Source organism: Siphateles boraxobius, unplaced genomic scaffold, assembly GCF_051911475.1.
Source record: "Siphateles boraxobius isolate OS27281-9 unplaced genomic scaffold, OSU_SipBor_1 11, whole genome shotgun sequence".
NCBI classification, from domain to species: Eukaryota; Metazoa; Chordata; class Actinopteri; order Cypriniformes; family Leuciscidae; genus Siphateles; species Siphateles boraxobius.
The window spans coordinates 7,012,765-7,020,336 of record NW_027508711.1 but is presented as its reverse complement, the minus strand read 5'-3'; the positions used below and the strand labels follow the sequence as shown (position 1 = coordinate 7,020,336).

Below are 7,572 nucleotides of genomic sequence, written 5' to 3'. Positions count from 1 at the left end.
AGTGAGACAAAGAAATAGACCAACAGAGATAGGCATGCGGATGGATAGATGGATGTTGGAGCTCATTTTGGTTGTCCTCTGCACATAAAATCCACAATAGGCTGTTAGAGCATCACTATGTAATTTTGCTGCCTTAAAGCTGAAGTTGTTTACAGGTTGGGTTTATCCTTGGATACTATAGACTTCATTAGTTTTGATGTTTCATTTCAAGGTTTGGTCCGTAGGGAATCTTTCTCAATTCTATCTGTAGGTTGGTTATAACAACCCAAAGCAATGATCCCTGCAAAACTTTTTCCAAAACAATCTCTTGGGACGGCCACTTTTTCTGAGGTATGATCGCTTTAGAATTCGCTTGGCTTACACTGAGGGTCTTAATGCTGATCCTAAAACCACATTTTAAATAATTTGGTCCTCTGCCACCAGAGTCATTTTTACAAAATACATGTCCATGGCTGGGACTTTATCCCACATGGAAAAAACCTATATAAACATATATGTTTTAATATAGGTTTTGATATAGGATTTTAATATATGTGACATATATAAAATTGGCCGTTTTCCTATATTATATGTGCATATATGCACATATATGTACATATATGTGTACATATATACGTGCATATATGTACACATATATACGTGCATATATGTACTTATATAGGTACATATATGTACCTATATAGGTGCATATATATGTGCATATATGTACCTATATAGGTGCATATATAGGTGCATATATGTACCTATATAGGTGCATAATAGATGTACCTATATAGGTACATATATAGCTGCATATATGTACCTATATAGGTGCATATATATGTACCTATATAGGTGCATATATGCAGCTATATGTTACCTATATATTAGTATAATTATTAAAATCCATAGCTACTAGGCAACATAAATAATAGCCCAAGATGTAGAAATTTTAATTATTTATTTACTTAAGAACAATCAAATATTACAAGAACAAAAAGAAGACAAAAACTGAACAGAAAAAACCCCAATTTATCTTGTTGATCTTCTCAGCTCTGTGAGCTTCGAATTGATAGATCTGCCTATCTGTCCTCGGCTGGCTGCCGGCCACTTCTTCAATGTAGCATCTAGAGAAGACAAAAATAATAAGACAGTATAATAATAATAATATAGTGCTTCATCAGGAACCCAAAGTGCTTACAGTACAGCTGCGATTGGACACATATTTTGGATAAAGGGCTGATCATAATAAAAAATGCGTCATGTAAACACGTCAATTGGAAGATTCTGATTGGATTCTGCTAAATCTGAAAGAAATTCTGATTGGAAACATCACCCCCCCTTTTTTCTAGCGGCATCGTTCTTTCATATGCACGTCCGTCACGGGGACTGCATTGTTAACAGTCACACGGTCAATCATGTGCATCCAAAGCAGAGAAAATTCATGGATAGGAAAAATTCAGAAATGTGGCTTTAGAAAAGGAAAGGTAGGATCAAGAAATGATTAAGCAATGAATAAGTATTATAGGTTACAAGCAGATACAGTAACAATAATGGGTGCCCTATCTAATACAGTCTCCATTGACGCCTAATAAACATTGATACTAGTAGGCTATGGTTAAAGTAGTGAACTTATAAAGTCTTAAAAGTTTTGTTTTCCCTTCTCAACGCATTATGCATTTACTCACCAATAATGGCTGCCTTTTTAATTTGGTCAAGGGCGACCAGCTGCTCCCCATCCCCTCTGGTTGGCTTTCCACCTTAAAGTAATATTTCAAAATTATTATGAAAGGGGGGTAAAATGAAGGTGGTGAAAACAAGAGATTATTTTTTATATACACATCACTTTTATTTGAGGTGCAAGGAAATACAAAAATGGCAAGTAAAAAAGCAATGGTATGCCCGCACACAAACATAATTTATTCCACAGAATATGACTGACTTGTTTTTTGTTTTTTTCAAGGACAGAAGAGATTAGGAACATGTTGTTTTGTACCATTCAGGTTGCTTTTTAGCAAAGTCTCCAAATCAAAAGGTGCCCAGCAGCAGATTCCACACCATGGCAGTAGCAGAGGTGGCAAGGCCTGGCAAAACACCCCAGAGCCCTTTATAACTTCAATCTGAAAAATAATTGCACATCACAATATTAATTTACTGGCAACTTTTAGAAAGGTTTTTATGTTTCATATTGATTCTTATTTTTAGCTTCCCAATAGTTAATAATAATAATAATATAATAATAGGGAGGAGGAGGTTGGATGGAGAGTAGGGAAGGAGAAAAGACAGTGGGATGAGAGGAGCGAAGGGGTGCAGGAGGAAAGGATGATTGTCTCGTATAACACTAATTGGCTCCTACAAACACACAGTTTATACCCATCCTTACTAAATAATGTTACTCACCTGTGTTTTCGCTGATGTCTCAGCTGTTGCTGCAGTCTTGTTAGAGAAGAAAAACATTGTTAAACTCAACAATTGTAAAACTTCAACAATTTTATGCATATGGGGCAAGTAAATTACATATTACCACTAACTATCCCAACATAAAAATCCCTATAGCTCAGTTGGAGCCTTAAGTAAAATAAGTACAGAAAAATCTGAGGTATAAACGGGTTACACACACCTGTGGTGTCTCTCGAAAGCACTCAGTCACCATGGGACTCTCTTTAAATGGCTCGGTCTCCTCTCTGGAGTCTTAGAGAAGAAAGAAAGTAAAACTCCACAAACAATTTTTATTCATCCAAGCAAGCCACTATAGATTCTTATTTACAGGGGGGGCTTGGAAAACATCAAACATGTCAATAAATTAAAGTTACATGCAAAAGTAATCAGCCAAACATCATAAAAACCCATATAGCTCTGTTTGAGTAACAAGTAAACTAAATAAATAAATACAAATGCAAGGGGGTTACTCACCGGTTGCACTTCTCCAAAAGTCGAGAAGGGGGAATCTAGATCCTCCACAGGACTCCTTCCAGTCTTGTTCATAGTAGAAAAATATAGTTCTCTTCAATAAATTAAAGTGCAAATACATCAAATAATTAACACTATAAATCAGCCCAACATCACAAGTCTCTACAGATCTGCTTGAGAAACAATTTTAAAAAGCAATGAAAAACAGAGGAACTTACCTTTTGAGCAATAATGGCGAGGTCACTTTTCATTTGAGGGATTTCTAGAAAGAGGTTATATAAAAAAAATAAAACAATTACAATCACTAAATCAAAATAGCACCCAGCAACTCTAACGTTACTCTTCGAAAGACATTTCCTGCAGCTGTGAACGCAAGCTACAACCCTCCAAAGTCCATTCATAAGGCTCTGCAGAGGAAACCTGTTTTTGAACGCAATTAAAATATATATATATATATTTCTCCCAAATTCCCCAGGGTTTTTTTCTAGAGCCGATTGCCTTCTTGAGCCGTTGAAGGCAGAGAAGTGTGTGTACTCATGAACTGTATTCTCTAGGCCATGACTTTTGTGAACCCTCTACGAATTCCTCCAGAAAGAGACAAATAAATATAATTCTAATTTGAATCTTATCAACGGCTATATGAGCACCCACACTACTCTCAGCTAACAACATAGCATTTATTTTGCCAAACACGTGTTAAACTTTCAGCCCATACAATTTCTAAGTTTATACTTCTCTGCCACCGCAATATCCATCTCCAGAAAAAACCCTGCTAATAAATATTAAAATTAGGAATACTTACGATTGATGATAAGTAGGACATAGCAGATCTCCAACGCTCCATCGCCATTTTCACTCCCAGCCGATATCTTTCGGCGCGAATCGTCAAACGTCAGGCGGGTGACGTCATGACTCATCAACTACGCGGCGCTGTAGCAGCCATGGTAGCAGCAGAGTGGAGATTTTTTTTTTTTAATTTTCAAAATTACAGAGTTTGATATCATTTCTTTTACACATTTTCACATTTGATAAGTATAACTTGAAACAACAATAATTTGGACAAAAAGAAAAGTAAAGAAAAGAAAAGAAAAGATAAACGGCATCGCAAACATATTAAATTCATTTAGCAGAGATACAGATCTTTGAGCTTTTCGATTTTTTAAAAACTTTACAGACTAAAATACATGCTTGTCTTCAAATTCATTAACCACAGTGAAATGCTCAGATAGATGGGATGATGATGATGATGATGATGATGATGATGATGATGATGATGATGATGATTACTTGAATGTATGTTCTATGTTCTTTTTATTGTTGTTGCTACATTTAGACTGTAATGACCTTTCAGCCATATTCATCTAGAAACTGCATTAAGACAATACAGAAAACATTGCATTTTGCATTGCATTTGGTGGATGTAACGGTGAATGTGTGGATGTGTAGGCCTATGAGCTGTAATGTGAATCTGGAAGTGACCTGAAATTGGAAAAAGGGCTTGATTGACAAAATAGAAAAACGACAAACCATTTTGTTATTTCCTTCTTTTCCACTATCTTCATACAAGAAAGAATTGACCTTGTAAATGGCTTTCCCATAGCTTTCCATCTCCTCTCACTTAATTGCCATAATTAAATTCCATAACATGCCAATTACATGTGATACCAATTTCACATGTTTGCACATTCAGTTCTTGCATAATTTCTTTTTTTAGTTAGTTCTTATTGCCTTGATAATATAAAATATGTGCTAGGCATCATGTATGACAGTTGCCAAAGTGAGGTATGAGCTAAAAAATGACCAGATCCTGCTATGAGCTAGGAGACATGTATGCACATATAGGGCTTATATGTGGATATAAAGAAGCAATACAGGAGACCTATATGGCCTGTATATGCACATATATGCACCTCAGTTTTGCCTATATGTGCCATATATACGCATATATGCAGCATATATATTAGCATATATGTGCATATATGCTGTATATATGTAGCATATATGTGCATATAAACTGCATATAGGTTTCATATATGCGCATATATCCCCATATAGTTTCTTTCCATGTGGGATCCCAAGGAGGTCTATAATAGCCTAATGGGCTCAGTGGATAGGCTATACTACAGAACCATCATGCTCTGGTCAGCATTAGCTATACCATTTCAACAGTTGATCCACCAACACTCTGAAAACAGAAGATAAGAATCCAAGTTACACTTAATTAAACGTGCGATTTATAATTTAGTTCAACAATTGTAGGCTACTCCCTGAAAGATACCATTGAAATAAGAACCGCTCTTGTCTCTGTAAACGGTATAAGTCGGTATTTTGTTTGCAGGCTGCGGTCAGATTATTTGTTTAACCCAATCAGAAGTGGCTTTCATCCTATATGAAGTCCATATATGGGAGGCCGGAAGTAGAAAGGTCGCAATACATGAATTTGGAGCGTGCATTGCAAAATGTTTACGTTTGCGATTTCCCGGCGTACACAGCCAAACGTCCTAAAATGATTACGAAGAATAAAATAAGGAGACCAAAAGGCGACAGAAAAAAAAATTGTAAAAAGGAGAGTAAACACTGGCAAAGTATTACATCACTGGAGTGAGCTGAGAGTTTCAAAGTGTATAAAAACGGATGCCATGCTCGCATTGCTTTACTTTGACAGGTAAAATAAACTCGAAAACTCTCTTTTTACTCTAAAAAGGAGTAGAAAGGTCGTTTCTAGTTCTGGATGAAGTTCTACAACGGTTAACATCGCTTGCATGACATTCATAGAGATTTTGTAATTTAGCAAAAATGTTTGTGAGTTAGCAGTTATATTTAATTTAAAGGGTAACTAAACACTAAAACACCTTTTTTAGTTAATGATCTGTAAGAATGAAGCTTCATAAATGCTGTTCATTGATTCCAGTAAATTTTTTGACATTTGGGTTTAAAGTGTTTTTGTGTGCTGCCCTCTTCAGGTTGAACGGTGGTTACTGCAGTTGATTTTTCCTATTAGATGTTTGCGGTGGTTCGTGGCGGAGCGGTTGCAGGTGACGTAGGCAGGTTCCATACAGACAGATGCGTCTCAGGTGCACGCCCCCCTCCGCTGGGCTCTGCCCACTTTTCCAGCATTTTTCAAATATTGCCAGTGGGTGGAGTCAGGCTCTGACCAGGGGTTTAGTTACCCTTTAAGGGAAAATGCATGTATTTCAAGATATATTTCCAAAAACAAGTCTCAATATTTTATGTATTTAAAAATACTGATAAAGAAAGTTATTTTGTAATTTGTGTAAATTCGGATTTTATATTATCTTCATATAAATTGATGTATGTCGGGTGTGTTAAATAGAATTGTAGCCTACACAAAAACTCTTTTTGTTTGCTGTTATTTAAAAACAATACTAAACAACATATTCTGCTAAAATATGGCAAAACTTTTCAGTGAGACTCAAACAATTTATATTTTTTTACACTTTTATTGTAAGGTTCACAATTTAGTTTTCTTGAAAAGACATTTGATGCCTGCCTGGTGCTGGTTAAGTAATTAAAACGGTTGAACACTTGTATAATATTATAAATGTAGTTTGAAGCAAGTTTATAGACAAAAATAGATTTTGCTCCATGGAAAATGGAAGCTCATGGTCCTCTGCTTTTCGTCCTCTTAGGCTCATAAATTGTTCAGTGGCTTTCGTAAATGAATAAAATCAAGTATCCTGAGGTTCTTGATGGTAATACATGTGCATCGTTGTATTTTTGGATTTCGTATTCTAACATATTTCAGATGTTTCTCTTTGATGTTCAAATACATGCTGGTTATCAAAAACACATGGCATATCCATAATTCGTTTAAGTTTTTTGTTCCTTTGAGTGGAATGCAAGTGGATAATAAGCTAAGACACCTTAAAATGGCTTGAGCAGCAATCCTGGTGTAAATATAAAATAATGATGCTGCCATCTTTTTAAAGGCCCCCTGAAATCAAAATTTAAGCTTTTTAGTTTTTAGTATAAATATGTTAGCCTTAAGGTTATGAATAAGCTGGTGAGTTCCAAAACAATGACAAAATTCGCATTTAGGAGATATAAGCATTAAAAACATACAGGTTTCTCACAACCGCTAAAATGGATCACAGATTTTTATGACATCACCGCGGACTTCAGCTTCTCATCACATCTTCTGTCCAATCAGATGCTCTCTAGAATCTAAAGCGTCCTGCCGGTTGCTCAAATGCTTGAGCTTTATTCCGTTTTCCAACAGAACGTTGGTTAAGAAAGAAATGGCCAGAATGTATTCATACTATTTATTCTACTATTGAATCCAACATATCATCAGCGCTCAAATTCGCTTCCATGGTGCTGTCAAGTACGAATTGCAGTCTGTGAGGTAAACTAAACTCTATTGGCTATTTGAAAAATGGGAGGAGCCATTCAATATGTCCCGCCTTAGCTTCCTGTTTCAGTGGAAATAACGTCAACACATCAAGGCATTTCAGTGGGCCTTTAAAGTCATTTTTACCCCCTTGTAATTTGTCTCCAAATCTCAGTTGAAAATTGTCATTTTGACCCCCTCTCCACATAATAGTGGATTATTCAGTAAATATACATCCATGGCATTTCATAGTTTGGATTTCTGCTTCATTCATGTATTTTTTCAACAGAAAAAAGCCAGGGACCTCTGGTTGATTTGACAGAAAGATAATA

General features: G+C 35.8%; 1 long non-coding RNA gene across 1 annotated transcript; it reads right to left on the bottom strand.

Annotated features, from left to right (window-relative positions):
- Positions 1–925: 925 nt before the first annotated feature.
- LOC143757276 (uncharacterized) lies at positions 926–1,739 on the bottom strand. Its single transcript, XR_013210468.1, has 2 exons — positions 1,668–1,739; positions 926–1,106 (listed from the first exon to the last, which is right to left on the bottom strand). It is a non-coding gene; the product is annotated as an uncharacterized LOC143757276 (long non-coding RNA).
- Between the last annotated feature and the right edge of the window lie 5,833 nt (positions 1,740–7,572).